Source organism: Halichoerus grypus, chromosome 7 (assembly GCF_964656455.1).
Source record: "Halichoerus grypus chromosome 7, mHalGry1.hap1.1, whole genome shotgun sequence".
NCBI lineage: Eukaryota > Metazoa > Chordata > Mammalia > Carnivora > Phocidae > Halichoerus > Halichoerus grypus.
Genome location: NC_135718.1, coordinates 121939652 through 121958146, shown reverse-complemented (window position 1 = coordinate 121958146; position 18495 = coordinate 121939652). Strand labels below are relative to the sequence as shown.

Sequence of the window (18495 nt, the reverse complement as noted above, 5' to 3'; positions counted from 1 at the left end):
CGCAGGAGAGCGCCTATGCAGATGGGTGAGTATTAAGGTCCTCATTAGTGATCTAGCAAACCAGAGATCTGTCATGCCCCACCACTGCCACCAAGACAAGCAGCGGCAGGGTCAGCTGAGACATCCAACTTCCTTTTTCATCCTCTCCCTTAGGGATTGTCACTGTTTGTCATCAGGAATGAAACTCTGTCTTTGGGGGATTGTGTAAATTGAAATATCGTTTTAGTCAACAAATGTTTATGATGCATTTTTAATACTGTGTAACAAATGTGTTTGTATCCCCCTTTGTCTTTACATATCTGGCTTATTATTAAATATTTATAGGAATTACTGGTTACATATTTTCCGAGCCACTGAAATACAGCTCATCACATTCGCTAATACATTTGTATATTTCTCTTCCATGAAGATACTTATTGCAGCCACATATTTCTGTCCCTATTGAGCTTCCAAGGACAATAACTATTTCTTGATTCAAGATGCTACAAAAGTTTCCTTCTGCCAATTTCTGGAGCTCCCTTTCTATCCTTTACCATGAGGTCCGTTGTGCAGGTGACTTACTCCAGAGGCCAGCCAGTGTAGTCATTGCCTTTGAAACTTCTGGGTCATTTGAGATACAACTTTAAACACCCTGTGTATGTGAGGGCATAAGTCATGTTTCATTATTATATTAATCTAGTACAGAATATACAGCCCAACAGTCAGTCTTACATGGCAAATTTTATAAATCTACCACAAACAAAGCCCCTGGAATTTATATAACTTACATTTTTCCATTAAAAAAAATTCTGCACTGAGTATACTTAGGCTGTCACTACCAAAGTACAATCTACTGGGTCTATGCTAATGACACTCGGGATCATCCTACTTTGTAGCCAGCAAGATGAAAGAAAAAAATTCAATTCTTTCTGGGTATTGTTTACAATGCCAAGGACCCGTTTCTAATCGATTTTGATGAAAGTCCATTTGAGGGTCAAGAATGGGTGTCCTGGCCCATCTGAATCAAGGATTAGGACTTGAATGCATTTTCTCTCTATCTCTCAGGAACCCAGGGAAATGAAGGACTGGGTGTGTGTCACAACCAGGGCTGCAGAAGTGTGGTTGTGTAGACTGTGTACTCTGCGACTTCAAGAGGAGCCATTTATATGGTCTTTGTTATAAATGGTGCCCCCTGGAGTTGTGTAATATATAACATGCATGACCATTCATGAGAGTCCTAATTGGATGGTATTTTCTTCCACAAATAAATGCAAATGCTGTAACTCATTCAGCCTTAGAACAGGTACTTCTCTCTCTGACTTTCAGTATTAGTGCATGGTATCCAGTGTCATCTACTGGTCTAATAATATGCCCCAAATCAGGGCAGGCTTTTGTCTATATCCATTCCATAGACACGTTTTGCTTGGCTCACAAAAAGTTTAAAAAACAATAAGCTAGGGACACTTGGGTGGCTCAGTCGGTTGAGCATCCGACTCTTGGTTTCAGCTCAGGTCATGATCTTGTGGTTGTGGGATCAAGCCCCACATCGGGCTCTGCGTTCAGTGTGGAGTCTGCTTCAGGTTCTTTCTCCCTCTCCCTCTGCCCCTCCCCGTTCTCTCTCTCTCTCGCTCAAATGAATAAAATAAAATCTTAAAAAATAAAAGAACCAAAAAAACAGTAAGTTAGTCACCAATACTTTAAAATTAGGGGATTTTATAGAGACATTCCAGCTTCCAGATTCCCTTGAACAATCCAACTGGGCAACATGTCACCCTTCCAGTAGGGCAACCATCCATCAGAGTGGTAGATCTGCTGCCACATTAAGAAGAGCCACAATCTCACCCCAACACACCCTCTATCTCACTGCTGGCCTGATTCACTAGCTTCTGCTAGGTGCCTGTGTCCTGTAAGCATGTCAGTCTGTGACCCTTGTATGAAAGGTGTCCTCGGGGTGCCTGGGTGGCTCAGTCAGTTGAGCCTCCAACTCTTGATTCCAGCTCAGGTCATGATCTCAGCGTCATCAGATCGAGCCCTGGACTGGGCTCGGCGCTCAGCGTGGAGTCTGCTTGAGATTCTCTCTCTCCTTTTCTCTCTGTCCTTCCTTCCACTTGTGCACGTGCTCTCTCTCTCAATAAATAACTAAATATAAATAAATAAATAGAACCTTAAAAAAAAAAAAAGAAAGAAAGAAAGGTGTCCTCAGCATTCTAGCCTGGGAACAATTCATTCTCATGGCTGGGGAGCGTTTGCAACATTGCTTTGAGCAACTCCCTCCGTCCTCTGGATTCCCAGAATTTGTACCTGCGTCTGTACAAGCATGATGGTTAGATCTACCTCTAACCAAATTGCCGAGAGCATAGCCGCGGCCCTGGAGGAGCCGGTTGGACTCCGGTGCACATTAGCTGTCGCATCTCAGCACTGTTGCTGGTCTGAAAGAACAGCCTTCCCTGTGGCTCTTCTCTTCCCCCCAAGCTTCTATTATCATCAGCTTCCATTCTGGGTGGGGAGGGGTTTTAGCCTCCAAACTGAGAGTGAGTGGCACTCCCATACTGAGAGAATGGTACTCTGAGGATAAAAACCAACAACATAGTCCCTTCTGCTTTAATGAGTTTATCTTTGTTTCTCCTCTTCAGAAAATGAAATGCCCTTGCCCCAAATTCCTCTCGGTGTTGGCTTTACAGGGCTCCTCTCCCTGTGTTCTGGGCTCATTAAATTAAGTTTCCGTTGATAACCTTTGGCCAGACCCATCTTCAGGATGACTCTAATGCATGTTAATAAGCCAGACTTTAAAGGCAGCAAAGATCTCCAGGCCCGTGGTCCCTTTCATGCCTCAGCAGCTTCTATGGCAAAAGGATGACACGACTTTTATCAAGGCTTTGGCTACATTCATATCTCATGACATAGATTTTTTTTTAAAGCAGAATTTCAAAGAGTCTTCTTTATCACAATATCTTTAGTCTTCCTTAACAGTTCATATGGACATTTTCTCAGAAGTTGCATAATCAAAGTCATAAAGTCATTTGTACATTTATATAATTTTTTTATCTTCAGGGGCTTGCAGAGTTGGAGAACTGCGTCTTTAAAAGCAATTGCTGATATAAAGACCGACTTCAAATCGGCCCTGACCTTTTGTTCAACAGCTCCTCCTGTTACAGAACACATTCAAATAGCTATTTAGATATCGGTGGGGAGAAAAATCCATTGATTTTCCAGTTGGGGGATGGTTGTTTCTGCAGAAAGGATCGGTGCTGAGTGGGGCTTTGGGCCTGGCTTTTCTCAGACCGCAGTCTAATTGAGGTGCCAAGCCCTCGTGCCTGCGGGGCGCCCAGCCGGCTGCCCGGCCCTTTCAGTGGACTCAGCTCCAGCTGAGGAGCTTGCTTGGAACAAAGTACCCATGGGTGGATGACTATGTCTGGGAGTGAGAGGAGGACAAATTGCAAGAGCTCCTTAGACCCCATGTTTGCTGGGAAATGGCGTAGGGCCATTGCACTGCATGCAAGATCCTATTCCTCTTAGAACCCGGAGTCCCGCTCCCAGGCTCCCACCCATAAACATCCCACCCCGTGTTTCCTCCCTCTGCTCTTTACAGTGTGTAACTCTGCAAACTATTTGTTGGATTCTTGCTTGAACCTGACACAATGACCTGAACCTTTACAGATATTAGCTTATTTCATGATTTACACTCCGTGAGGTCACTTTATAGCTTACAGAGCAAACGAGGTTCTGAGTGGTGAGCAAGCATCCCCACGGTTGGTCAGCTTGGGAGTGGCAGACCTGAGGTGTGTAACTGGATATTTCCTGAGTCCGGTCTGCTTTCCACCAGATCGTATCTTATCTGCTGGGAGAAGAACAGCTGTTCTCTCAACACCCGTGGCTTAGAGCCATGGGCAGCATGTGCTTTGGATTATTGGAATTTCTTTTTTTTTTTCTTTTTCTTTTCTTTTTTTTTAAAGTAGGCTCCATGCTCAGTGTGGAGCCCAATGTGGAGCCCAATGGGGGGCTTGGACTCACAACCCTAAGATCAAGACCTGAGCTGAGATCAAGAGTCGGACGCTTAACCAACTGAGCCACCCAGGCGCCCCATGGACAACTATTCTCTGGCCCACTTTTGCCAGAAAATCTTTGCTGACTATCTAGCAGTTAACAACCTAAGAAGTGTTTATAAGGTGCCTGGAAGAGTGCCTGCTTTCTAGCTGACACACAACATAGTGCAGTCACTCCCATAGCAGCCTGGGTTTAGCTTGGGCACTTGCACAAACGCTCACTCTTCCTTTGGCAACTTCAAACAAGTACTAGATCCAGATTGGCCCATGAGACTCTCTTTCTTTTTTTGTTAGTTAATTCTCATTGGTTAGATAAAGGATTCTCTCCCTTATTATATTCCAGGCTATGCTTTCTACATATATTATTTCATTACTGCTCATACATCTCAGGAAAACATTGTTACCCCCATTTTACAGAGCAGAAAACCCAGAGAGAGTAATTAATTACCCAGAGTAAGCAGTGGTGCTGGGATTCAGACTCAGTTCTGTCAATTCTAAAGACCTTGTTTCTTCTAAAGACCCCACCCTTTAATGATCAGCAGTTTCGCCAGGAATATGCTCTTTCCAGATTCTAGGATTTGCTACAGGGCTCAGAACCTTTCAGCTACCTTAGACCCTGGGCATGGATCATAGACTAGTGATCCCCAGACTTTGCTGCACATTAGTTACTCAGGGAAGCAGAGCGTTAAAAAATCTTGATGCTAAGATCATACCCTACCTTAGTCCGTTGGGCTGCTATCACAAAAGGATGACAGACTGGGTGGTCTTAACAACACGAGTTTATTTCTCACAATTCTGGAGGCTGGAAAGTCCAAGATCAAGGTGCTAGCAGATTCAGTATTTGGTGATGACCCTCTTCCTGCTTTGCAGGTGTCTTCCCCTGATATCCTCACCAGTCAGGAAGCAGAGAGAGCAAGCAACTTCTCTCACGTCTCTTCTTACAAGGGCCCATCCCATCATGAGGGCTCCACCTCATGACCTAATCATCTCCCAAGGGTCCCATCTCCAATACCGTCACACTGGGGATAAGGGTTTCAACATAGGAGTTTTGGGGAGGACACAAACATTCCGTGCACAGCATCCCCTATATGGAGTCAATGTCTGGGGGTGCGAGCCAGAAATTAGTGTTTTTAAAAGATCCCCAGTCGTAGCAATCTTTAGGGACTGCTGTAACAGCCCATCAGTTTCCCAAGTCAGTTTGGACAGTTGTGGACCAGCACACACGTCTGCAAAGGCGCCGGCCAGCAGGGACAGAAGGACCCGGGTTGAATCTAAGAGTCATCCCTCCAGTTGCAGTCTAGGCTGATGAATTCATCCTAAGTTCCCATGTGCTGGCTGGCTGTCAGAGCTTTAGCACTCTGCTGGAGGGGACTCGAACTGTCAGGCAGAGCCCAGAGGTGTAAGCAACATCTGTCTGCCAAATAAAATACCCTGCAATTGCATGGTGGAGCGGGCCTTTGCTGCCACCGGGGCCCAGATATGAAGAGCTGTGTGCCTTCCCACATCGTTCATAGCCATCCATCCACCCTGGTCCTATCCATCCACTCCAAGTGCTCCTTTCCTGTACTGATTGTCACCATATGGCCCCTGCTAATGATTTATATATCAGAGCCTTCATTAGCTGATGGGAAAGATCCTCATGGTAATTTCCTTCCATCAGCTCTCATTCCTCATAGGCTCCCAAATAATTTCACAAAGTGTGGCCTTTTGGTTAAGTTGTTAATGAAGCAAGCTGTAATTAACATTAGGGGTGTCCTTCATACACACTCTTGGAGAATGGCAAGATCTTAAAAAGCTCCATCATCATTAAATTAGTAAATTATTATTGCAGCAGCCTATGTGTGCTCTAACTTTTGATTTAAAAATTATCGTAGTTGGTTGATATGTTGTGTTTATCTTCCTCTAATTGAACGCTACCTTGCATTTAATCACAGTAAATTGGCCTTCCCTCTAAATAGATCTAAGGGCTTTTAACACTTGTTAACTCTCAGCAGCTCTGAGAGTAAGGGGGAAGGGTAGGGAGGAGAGAGGAAGGCTCTGGAGGAGGGCTGGGACCCAGCCGGGAGTCATTAGCCCCCACTGCTCTGGGCTCACTTCTTAGCCTTTTGAGTTGCAGCTCCTTTCAGGTTTTAGAGTTGGAGCCAAATGGTCAAGCTTTTGGTGCTGGATTGGATGCACCTAGAAAATCCAGAGGAAGGTGATAGTGGCTGCAAACACACAGAGACGAATCCTTCTTTGGAATAGAGAAATAAACCAGAGGGTCCAGGGAGCTGCCAGGCATCTGACTTGCTCTTGTAGGGTCTCCTCTGGGGCTTCCAGCTTGGAGGGCCTGCTGTCACTTAGGCAGTGACAGGGAGCTGACAGGTAAGCGCCAGGCTAGTGGCTGCCAGAGTATGTCCAGGGGGAGATGGTTGATTACCTCTAAAATGGGAAATGAGATCAGAACAGAGTTTTCCAGTGGGAGAGAAGTTAAAATGAAAATGTTAGTCTTCACTGCACCAACACAGGTTTGACTTTTTTATCTCTAATGCAGTCCCTGGTTGCCTTGGCTGGCTTCAGTCTTTCCCGACTGCCATGTGGCCATTTCTGTAGAATCTACCTCTTCCCTAACCACTGCTCCCGGACGCCTCCTCTGCTGCAAACTTTGCTTGAATCCGCTCCTACTGGCTCCAATCCTGGTCAACTCTCATACACTTCCGATTTTTTGAAGAAATGGTCACCTTTCCTTTGGCCTTCAGACATCAGCTTATAATAATAATAATAATAATAATAATAATAATATAATAATAATCATAGCCATGTTTATTCAGTGCTTATGTGTGACCAGGCATGTGCTCTAAGTCTTACCCATATTTTCTCATTTAGGTTTTGCCACTAACCTAGCAGTTAGATACTATTATCACTGTAATTCGGCCAAAGTCACACAGAGAACGAGTGGAATAACTGAACGCAGGCTGGCTGACTTCAAATAACCTGTATTTAAGGACCATTTTATACTGGCACTCTCTCCTGAAAGACACAATTCCTCCCTGGTCTGAACCTACCCTCTCTCCTGATCATTCTCCTCCTTACCGTCGTCCTCACTCTCCTCAAACACTTTCTGAGGACTTTTCAAAGAAAGGACACCAGGCTATTTAACAGGGAGATGCAAAAAAAAAAAAAAAAATGCATAGCGTAATCATGGAGCTCAGGAGGCTCATTGTCGAGAGAGAGAAACACACACAGAGTGAGAGAGAGAGAGGGAGACATAGAGCCAGAGACAGAGAGACACTCACGCAGAGAATATGAGTATTACATTTAAAAAAATATTTTAAAGCCACACACATTGACCCCACAATCCCACTTCCAGGAATCTATCCTAAAGAAATACTGAGAACTGTGGCCTGAATTTTCTGTACAAAGATCATTATCAAAGCATTATTTATAATAGTGAAAAACTGGGAACGATTTAATGTTCCACAATGGGAGAAAGGTTAAACCAGTATTTCCCAGACTTTGGTAGAAAATGAGCCCCATGAGATGCTTGTTTTTAAAAAAAGAGTCTGTTGCTAATATGTGAGGAAATTACTGCTTGCTGCACTCCCTTCTTGAAGAGTCAAAATCTACATTGTGACTTCTCAAAGACTTAAAGAATGTTGGAAGAAAAGAAATTATTTTAATTTGATTTAACCTATTAATAAATCTTTTATTAACATCCCACAAAATTACCCTTGGGAATTACTAGGTAAAATAAAGATGGAATGCTTGTGTGTTGGAATATTAGGCAGCCATTAACAATGATGTTTTCAAGGAATATCCACTGATGTGGGTTTGTGCCCATTATACCCTAAGCAACAAAAATAGGATGCAAAATTCTATGCCATCTTATTTCAGTTTTATAGGGAAATATATACAAAATGTAGATGCGGAGGAAGGAATTTAAGGATCAACCAAAATGCTAACTGTGCTTATTTCCACTTGGTAGATTTAGGGGTTAAGTTTTAATTTTTACTGCCTTTCTATATTTTCCAAATATTCTTTAATGAAAATGTTTTATAATGAGAAAAATCTTTGCTTTTAGAAATCTTTTTTTTTAAAGATTTTATTTATTTATTTGAGAGAGAACAAGAGCAGGGGGGAGTGGGAGAGGGAGAAGCAGGCTCCCCGCTGAGCAGGGATCCCGATGTGGGGCTCGATCGCAGGACCCCAGGATCATGACCTGAGCCGAAGGCAGATGCTTAACTGACTGAGCCACCCAGGCGCCCTGCTTTTGGAAATCGATTGATGGCAATTGGAAGAACTACATCGGCATCTGTGCTAAGTGATCTAGCTGAGCTGATACAGATGGTAAAAGTTAAAGGAGTTCAAAGGAGGGTAAGAGCTAAGGACATGTTTATCTATATTTTAGCCCAATCTTGCACATTTCTTCATGACTCTAGTGTAAGCCAAGCGAAGGTGCCAGACTTCCCATTCTCTGTATATTCTCTTCCCTCCCCTGTCCCTGTGCCCCTCTGCAGTCGCTGACTCCTCCCTTGGCCAGGCCTTCCCTTCCCCAAGTTTCTGGTCCTATCCATGCTGCAAGGCTCCCAGAAAACTCCAGTTCCTCTAACACCTTCAAGGACAGCCTCGTGCTTCTCTCCACCTGCTCCCCCTCCTCCAACCAACTCTTTAGTTTCTTATCTATTTTACCTCTCTGTCGTTGCCGATGTACACAGCCTTCTCTCTCATTCAATAGGAAAGCTCCAGGAGGGCAGGAACCCCATGCTCAGGGTTGTAGTAAACCCGAGAGCACAGAGCCTTGCATGCTGACCCTTTTATGATAAAATGGTTCTCCCACTCTGAATCACCTGCAGTGCTTTCTAGAAATGGGGAGCTCCAGGCTCTTCACCAGAAATTATGATTCAGTGGGCAGGGAGAAGGGCAGAGCTGCTGTGTTGTTGGTGATGATCGCAGGAGGATCTTCTGTAGTGTCTGAGCGCCATGCCAGAGGAGCATGGCTCTGTTTATTGGCAGTGGGGGGAGCAGAGGGATGCTATGGTGAGATGCCATCCTCAGAAAAATGACAGAGTGGGTTCCAGTGGGGAGAGACAAGCAGGGTGTGGGCAACATGGCCCACAGGCATGTGGATTATAGCGCAGACTCCCTGGACTCCTTCAGCTCTGCTTCTTCCCTGAGTGCCGGGGGCCTCAGAGTCTAAATCAGGCAGTGTTTAGGCATGAGATGGGGGCACTCTTAGATGTTCCCACCCCCTTCTTTGAGCTGGCAGGGCTAGGCAAGGAGAGACACAGTTAGTCATGTTAAGTTTGGTTTTCTCCCTCCGTCTTTGCTTTGGGAGATTGGGCCTACACAGTAATACTTGGGGAGAATTTGTCTGTTTCAAATGAAAGAAAAAGATCAGATGACCATCTGGGGGTAAATATCCCCATTTCTCTGTCCCTACCCTCTGTTTTCCCAAGACAGTTGTATACGACATCCTAGACTCATTTGTACATCTGGGACATGCAGATGGGACAGAGGTCTGGAAAGGTGAGGTTTCTCGTGTCTTTTCCGGGACATGAGTTGAGTACAAAGAGGAAGGGGAGAAACAGGGAAAGAAAGAGGTCAGACAACAGAATGATTTGTTCTGGCTGAAGGTACCTAAGAAGATGACCTGAAGACACCAGTTGCTCTGGAGGATGGTGATTTGGGGAAATCCAGTTGTATAAGCTGGGAAGAGAAATTCAAATGATGACAATTTGAAAAGCGTCTAAAGCATTCCTGTACCATGGAAGGAGTTTCTGGTTGCTATTATTAGGTCATATTTATCTGCATTAAGGCCTTGATTAACCTTTGCAATCCTCACAATATGTCTCTGAGGTGGAGAACATTATTACCATTCCCACTGGCTGATGAAGCAGTGAGGCTCAGTGGTTGTCACAGCTGGGATTCCCTGAGTGGAAATTAGAGATGGGGGGTGGGTAGAAAAGAACCCTTTGACCAAGATTCGACAATCTGCATAGATACTAATTTATCTTTGGCGAGGACCGGAATCGCTCATCCCCAGATGCTGGAGTGGGGGTTGGTGCAGAGCGGCAGCGGCATTCGCCTGGAGGTGATTGAAAGAGCCTGATCAATGAGTACAGGTTCATCAGGCTTTTAGCAACTAAAGGTTGTTTGTGTCAACTTACCTATTTGGGTCACGGAGGTTCAGGGTTTTCATCACATTGCAATAAAATAGTGTTTGCATCCAGCCTGACTAAGCCTGCTTTATACTCAACCATCAGCCAGGAACTGGGGAAGGCAAGCTCCAAATTGCAAAGGCTTAAAGTGGCAAACTCCCCAGCCCTATAGGAGGGAGGCTTTGTGCTCCCCGCTCAGCCCCACCTTATGATGAGGGGGTGTGAGGAGGAGAAGGAAAGCTCTCCGCTTCTGGGGCAACCTGAGATCCTAGTGGAGTGCCCTAACCTGACTCTGCAGGTTGATGTTTTGTACTTGAACTCCTGCCTTCCAACCACACAGTCCTCCTCTCTCCTCCATTTATTGAAAGCGGAGTTAAATAAGCCCCAAGCACAGTGGAAGACACAACATAGGGACGAATAAAAAACAGTCCCTGCCTCCTGAAGAGCTCCAACCCAATGAGGAGACAGGCGTGCTCACAGTTGCAAGCCTTGCCACAAGCACTGGGATGCTCCAGGATTGCTGGGGACTCAGAGGAGGGAGCAGTTAGCCATGTGCAGGGGAGCTTGGACTCCAAGGAAGCCACTGGGCTGGATTTTGAATGACAGAGAATAAGATTGATGAGAACAGCACTTTCTGCAGGATGAATGGCATATACAGAAGTGATGAGGTTTAAGGGAGCTGGACATGTTTAAGAATAGCAACCAATCAGTTGCATCTGATTTTCTAAAATACGTTGCCTATGTGAAATGCCCAGTTTGTCATCTGGGACCTGCTGGTCGTTTAGCCCCCAGGAGCTGCTCCCACTGCTGTTGTTATGGGGTGGACTTAGAGCCAGGCTGCCCAAGGCCCTGTAGGCCACGTGGAGATTGGCCCTTGTGTGTGTGTGGAAACAAGTGAGGGTCACTGGATGTTTTCCCATGGGTTTCATGATTGCATTTGGGAAGTCTCATGATTGCTTTTGGTTATTTGGATGCTTGCGCAATGAAGCCAAGAATAGATTTTCAAGAGGAAGGCTGGCACAGGGAAGCCAATTGAGAGGCCAAGTCTTCAGAAAGGGGTGATAAAAGCTGAGAAGGAGGGGGGATAAAGCGAAGTATGCGGATTTGAGGAAACTTTAGGAAATTGAATTAACAGCACTCAGTGGCTGATTGGATCGTGGGTGAAGGAGAGAAGTCGAGGACAGTTCTCAGATCCTTCAGAAGTTGTGGCTCTCATAACCTGAGACCTGCAGGAAAACCCATCCAGCTCACGGAGAGAGACTTGCCTGAGCAAGCAGGGAAAAGGAATAGGAGCCAGGAACTCCTAGCTTGGCTGGCTTGTGTGCTCTGCCTCTGCTGGCTGGAACGCCCTGTTTACACGTACGAGCTCTTTGACACTCTCCAAACCACAGGTTCCAGCAGGACCACCCACAGGAGAGCTGAGCAAGCAACGCGGGGGGGAGGCTGAGTTAACAGGATGCAGAATCCCCAGGCAGCAGCTTGTTTATAGTGGGGCTTTGCTCTGGGCTGGATCCGAGGTGCCCCCCATTTGACCTGTGCCCCTGCTCCACTCCGACATCAGCTCCAAGTCACCACCGACTTTTCCCCTAACGCCAGGGTGGGAGGAGGGGGAGGTGCGGAAAGTTGGGGTTCCCCATCTAGAGGGTAAGAGAGTAAGAATGATTTTGTATATCAGACGACAACCTGGCCAGGGCCACCTAAATTGCACTCCCAGGTGGACACTGAGAGTCCACTCGAGGATGCAGCTTCATTAGCTGTGATGTTCAAGTTGGTCTCCATCTGAGTGAGTGCGACTGAGGGCCCGGACAGCGTTGCTCCATGGGGCCCTGGTAAAAGAACAGAGGTTCCATCTTTGATGAGGGAGCATGGGGACAAGGGCTCAGCCTGGCACGTGGGCACACTTGCACTGACGCATGCCCACGTGAGCCAGGGAGAAGCTGGTCCACAGCAAGGGGGGCAGATACTTTATTCTTGGAGCTTATTTGGAAGAGGGGATCAGAGGTGGAGGAGAGAGTGGGAAGCCCTTGGAAGTTTTCTGCCTGTGTGTGAATTATAACAGAGCTTGGAGTTCGAAGGGAACTTAGAGAAAATCTGGTCTAATTCCTTCATTGCACAGAGGTCACCAGTTATTAATTAGTAGAGCTAGAACACAAACCCAGGCATTCTGACTCCAGTACCCTTAGACCTACAAGTCCTCTGCCTCTTACCCAGGCTCAGGAGGAGGAGTTGAGCCACAGTCTGTTTGATTTCATCAGAATCATTGTCCAACCCAGATAACAGCCTTCCCATCCCTCAAACAAAATGATTTTCCTTCAATAGCTGACTCTCACTTTCCTGCCCTAGGAACCCGGCTTCTCTGCTGAAAATCATTTGCATGATATTATAAGAGGACTAAGCAAAAGCACGGAAAAAGAGAGTCTTTTTCTCTTATTCATTCTTTCTCCCGATCAGGCAGTATTTTCCTGTTAAATGTCAGCGCCCCAAAGAGGCCAGAACTGTCCATACCTCCTAACTCTTTGCGAGGCAACACCCCAGAGGTGAGCCCTTTCCTCCTCAGACATTTACCTGTTCAGGGCTCCTTTTCTCTGAGATAATTGTCACTGTGGAAAGAAAGCAATAAGTAATAACTGCCAAGATGTTAATGATGACCAATGGTACCTTGGTGCCATAACTTTCAAAAATTTTAAAACTAGTTTTTATTCAAAGATCAAAATAAGCTTATGATTTTTAACATTCTGAACATAAACTACCTTTTTCTGTAAATGCTCTTGCATGGAAGCTGCTACACTCCCCGGAGGGAGAAGAAAAGGTCCTCTGAGCAAAGCTGGTGGGTAAGGTTGGTGTGTCCTGCCCTCTCTGGTCGTCCTGGGAAAGGAGTCAGGAGACCCTGTGAGGGGTCCTGGGAACTCAGTTTGAAAAACCTTTGCTGTTATTAGTTCCTTGGGCCATGGCACTTATTTACATTGAAAAACAAGGTTTCTAAAGAATGAATTGCTGAGGGGCGCCTGGGTGGCTCAGTCGTTAAGCGCTTGCCTTCGGCTGAGTCATGGTCCCAGGGTCCTGGGATCGAGCCCTGCATCGGGCTCCCTGCTCCGCGGGAAGCCTGCTTCTCTCTCTCCCACTCCCCCGGCTTGTGTTCCCTCTCTTGCTGTGTCTCTCTCTGTCAAATAAATAAATAAAATCTTAAAAAAAAAAAAAAAAGAATGAATTGCTGAGGGTAGAATTTCAGGTATTGCCTCAAGCTATTGTTGCAGATGACAGAGATGGAGCCCTTCCTTCTATGTCCACACCACATCAGGGACACTCAGCTCAATAGTGGGGGACAAAATGGAAAGAACCCCAATCTGGGAATCAGGATGGCAGGGCTCATACCTCTACCTCTCCACGCACCCTCTCTGAGCCTCTGTTTCAAGGTGTGTGAAATGGCCAGAAATCCCCTGTCCCTCTGCCACTTGTCATAGCAAAGATAGGTAAACTTCTTGGTATTCTAGTCCATGGCACAGAGATATAACAAGAGACTCTCATTTTCTCTCCTGATCCTTTGAAGAATAAGAATTTAGGAGAGAAAGTTAATTGGAGATGAAAAGAAATATGATGAATTAGACTTTGTATATATCAAGTTCTTAAGAGGATTTTGGGGTGTAATTCTTAGATTCAGGAGCAAGATCATAGTTGGAGCAATAGAGGAAGGAATCTTGATGTACTTATACATAAATGAATAAATGAGTGTCTACCGGAATGAATGGAAGACAGAAAAGGCAAACAGCATCAGATTTGGGGGCAAAATAATCATTACTTTTCTTGAGCTTAGAAAAACACATTTTTCATGTATATTTGACTCATTTCATTCTTGAAACCTTCCATACCCCCTCTAGAGTGACTTGATTCCCTTAATAGTCAAAAGAATAAGGGGATTCGCTCTGTTTCCTAAGGCTCAGTCTCCTAACACTGCAGTCATGCTAACCAAATCCTGGACCTAAGTCTTCCTCTGATTAACTTTCTTAGTGGCTTGGTTCCTCTAGTCCTTGGGATTGCTTGCTATTGTTTATCTCTCTGAATTCAGGTTTCCCCGAGAGTGGTCTTTAAGCCATCAACATCAGAACCATCTAAACAACTTGTTAGAAGTGTCCTGTCTAGGACTAAATGATTCAAAAACTGTAGATGATGGCAGAGAAGCTTCTTCTTTTTCTTTTTCTTCTTCCTTTTTTTTTTTTTAAGAAGGAGAGAGAGAGAGAGAGCAGGGCAGGGCAGGGACAGAGGAAGAATCTTAAGCAGGTTCCCTGCCCAGTGCGAAGCCAGATGCAGGGCTGGATCTCAGAACCCTGAGATAACCTGAGCTGAAATCAAGAGTCAGATACTTAACAGACCGATCCACCCAGGTGCCCCAGGAATCTTCATTTTTAATTTGCACTCCATGTAATTCTTACACACATTAGATTTAAGAATGACTATCCCATACAACTAAGAACTGAACTCCTTATCCCTTTCTCAGATCCAAGACCTTTCCATTGTTCCCTTGCTGACTTTTTGCCTACCTGACTGCTTGTTTGGATCTTCACATGCAGCCTGATGCTGGCTGACGTTTGCCACATTTCCACAAAAAAGAGGTATTTACTAGACCATACGTCTTTCTGAAACCTGCAACTGGAGGTATCCTTCCCCCTGGGCCCAGTTCCACCTCAGTTGGCTGGTTCTTCTAGGTTCTGATGCTGTTCAGTTGGCCTATTTCCCATCCTGCTGATTCAGGCTTTTAAAAAAATGTAAGATGACAGGGGTGCCTGGGTGGCTCCATCAGTTAAGTGTCTGACATGCTCAGGACATAATCTCAGGGTCCTAAGATCGAGCCCCGAGTCAGGCTCCCCACTCAGTGGGGGGTTTGCTTCTCCCTCTGCCCCTCCCCCCACTTGTTCTCTCTCTCTCTCTCTAATAAACAAAGAAAATCTTTTACAAAAACCGTAAGACTACAGTCACCATGTGTTAAGTGACTATTACGTGCCATGATCTCATTTCTTTGCCCCAACTTCACTCAGTAGGTATTATTATTTTGCTACATTTGGACACATCTTTGGAAAAGTTAACATGTGATTTCTAATTTGCCACAAACATGTGACACAGTGATCTTTCTTGCCATGGGCCCCCCAGTGGTCACATCTGGATCCTGGCTTTTCCTTCATATCCGGAAATCCAGACTAAAGTTGATTTACGGCTAGCTCAATAAAAATGCTTTTGGAGAGTCCTTTGTAGACAGGTAACTATAGCTGCTTTGGGCAAGAGAAAACCAGCCCAGATGTCTGTGAAATCTGAAGTGAGTTATGGACAATGGGGAGTCCCACATCAGGAGGTGGAGGAAACCCAAGCAAGCAGGCAGACAGTTGGCAATGGAGAAGGGTCCTGAGTTGTAGGGCTCTGAGCCCTGCCCCAGAATTCAGGAAATCAGTCCTTATTGATAGAAATAGAGGCCCCAAACAGTGCAGATTCTCAGTTCTATGGGACCCGAATTAGTCACAAGTTACTCTGGATAAGGGCTCACACCCAAGCATGTAGCTAGCAGAACAATAGTGTATGGTTATGGAGTCAGTCAGTGATCAGATTTCAGGTTCAGTGATGGAGCCAAACTGGTACTCAGGGCAGGAAAGGGGCACTACAGTGTGGAGCTCTATCTCCTTAGATCCTTGGCATTTGCTGCTGAAGTGTTTGAGGAAATGGGGGTAGCAGCCTCAGCTATGGGGCTCATGAATAGGATTTCAAAGACTAGGACCCAGAAAGCTAAGTCAGAGGCTCTGCAGTATAGCAAAGCAGGGTCCTTTGTGTTTTGGAAAAATCCACAGCAATTTCTTGACTTGCCTGGATTTAAAACCAAAATCAATTTGTATTAGATTAGTTGTATGTCAATGTAGGCTAGGCTTTCAGGCTCCACCAGTTTTAGGTAAATTGAATTGGCAATTCAGTATCCTTTTCAGGTCTGAGGGTCATGGGGCTGACTCAGGGAAAACAAAAAACACAAACAACAGCCCCCCCCCAACCCCTCCCCCAACACACACACCAGAAAAGCAGGTAAGGGAGCCAGAGGGCCATGCCTTCAGAGATGGGAACCAATAGCTCCTTCAGATGGAACCCTCCAGAGGGCATCTTGTCCAGCCACTTGCTTCCAGAAAGGACAGACTCAGAGAGGTCCAGACAGCTATGGATTTAAACTGTGTTTACAGTTTTCACAGGGAGAGGCCTGCCCCTTGATGCTGGTTCAGAAACTTCTTGATATTTTACCGGATGTTGCCCATTTTCAAGCACTTTCACTATGTGGAGGAGTATGCTATTCACTATTACAGATAGTGCTTCATATAAGCATCACCATGTATGTGGTTAGGTACACCATCATCACTATTACAGATGAGGAAAGCAAGGGTTAGAGAGGACAAATACATTACTCAAGGTTACCCAGCTGGTAAGTGATGAGGCAGAGTCCGAGGACAGTTTTTTGAGGCCAACCATTTATCCCCCTCTCACTGAAATTTGGAGACTGAAGCCTGATCTCCTTTTGTATCCCATCCCCAAACCCAGAGAAAACCAACTGAACTAATTGGAGGCCTTTGAGCAGAAATTTCTCTACAGTGAGTAATAGCATGGTTATATAATCCAGTATTTCTTCTCTTTCATACAAACCCAAAGGCATGGGGAGGCAGGAATTCAGCACCTGGTGGATCCAGAGACTTCTCCCCACACATAACTCTCTGTGAGCCCATCACCCATCCACAGGGACATCTCTGTCTCCATCATCAATTACTATTTCACAGGCACGCACTGGGTGCTCAGCACATCAGAGGAGAAACTTATTGACTCTGTTGTCAACAATCACCCTGCAAACAGCCAAATAATTTTGATGTTCTTCAAACATATTATAATTAAAAAATTACATGCTGGGAGAAAAATTATAAGCATTTAATCAGAAGAGAGGGTCAAGCTGATGCAATTAGAGAGGGGAGATATGCCGGCTTTTATCAACAGAGCCAGTTTCATCACTACCCTGTTGAAAGCAATTGGATTTGAGGCTAAGATGTTTCCATCAAGCTACTTTTGAATTGAGAAAATATAATTTCATTTTGTTTGTTCAGGAGTGTCTTTAACCTCATGTTACTCTCTGAGGTCACTCTCCTTTTGCAATCCATTTACTTGGCCACAGTTTGCATCTCGCTCTGGATCTCAGGGCAGTTGTGGTCTCATATGTAAATGTACTTAAGAAAGTTAGCCCCCGTGAAAAAATTACAAATGCCAGGTAAGAGAAAGCCCCCAGATGGCATCCACTGAAGTATTTTCCAGAAAGGAAATCTGTTGGTAGGCTGAAGGGCTTTTAAGAGAGTTAAATCATTCAGTGTATCAGAAAACTGCCCAGATCTTGCTGTCATGACTGAGAGACCATGGAAAACCCAAAAGAAAACAAAAGAAGCAAATATGACTTTCCATACTCCTTTAGCAGATCATGGAGCTGGCTGTATGGTGACTAGTTGGGTGGGTCACAGGTGCTCAGGCCAAACCACTCTTCCAAGAGTCACTGAGATGGAGAAAAACTTAGATTGAGGCTCTTGGTGGAAGAGAAAAGGCTTCTCCACCCAGAAACAGGAAGGCTGGGTGAGGGTGGGAAGACCACATTTTTACCACCTGTGCCCTGGAACAAAGAGGTGCCTTAGGGCCCTCTATCAGTACCAGCACAGATAGCATGATAAGATAGATAGAAAAAACCCTGGAATGGGAGTTAGGAGACTTGAGTTCTGATCATCAAAAATTGTCTGCATCCCTAGAATTTGCCAATATATTATATATAATAATAATGCTTTAGTAATGGCAATCCCCATCTTTTTTTGATAATGCTTCATGACTTCAAAAACTCTTTCATCTATACTATCTTATTTGAGCCTTATCAAAATTGTGTGAAGTGGTTAGGCATATGCTAGTATATATACTTGTTCTAACTTAAAAGATAGGAAAGTGATAGGTATTATTTATCACTATGAAAAAGGAGGGAAAAAAGAGGCTCAGGGTAGGAAGTGACTTGCTCATAGTCACACTAGCAGATAGGAAGAGCTCAAACACAAATCAGACCTAACTGCTCTTTTCAAAACTCTGATCTATTTTTAGAGGATGATACCTGCCCTAAATTACCCTTGTAAGACTCAACTGCAATAATGCTTCTGAAACTGCTCTGAAGAATGTAAACTCACTGTATAGTGTTAAATTTCTACAGTCTCTGATGGGTGTGCAAATGTTCTACTTCCTACATAGCTGGGTTCGGTAGGGACCAGAGGCATTCATTCCTAGCTCCACAAGGCATCCTGTTATCTTTT

At 45.0% G+C, this 18495-nt stretch overlaps 1 long non-coding RNA gene across 1 annotated transcript in view; it reads right to left on the bottom strand.

The window, feature by feature from the left end:
• LOC118528353 (uncharacterized) overlaps positions 1 to 4966 on the bottom strand; it is a 31338-nt gene extending 26372 nt beyond the window's left edge. Inside the window, exon 1 of the long non-coding RNA XR_004913587.2 lies at positions 4741 to 4966. This is a non-coding gene — a long non-coding RNA (uncharacterized LOC118528353). The remainder of the gene's footprint in view (positions 1 to 4740) is intronic.
• Positions 4967 to 18495: the final 13529 nt, after the last annotated feature.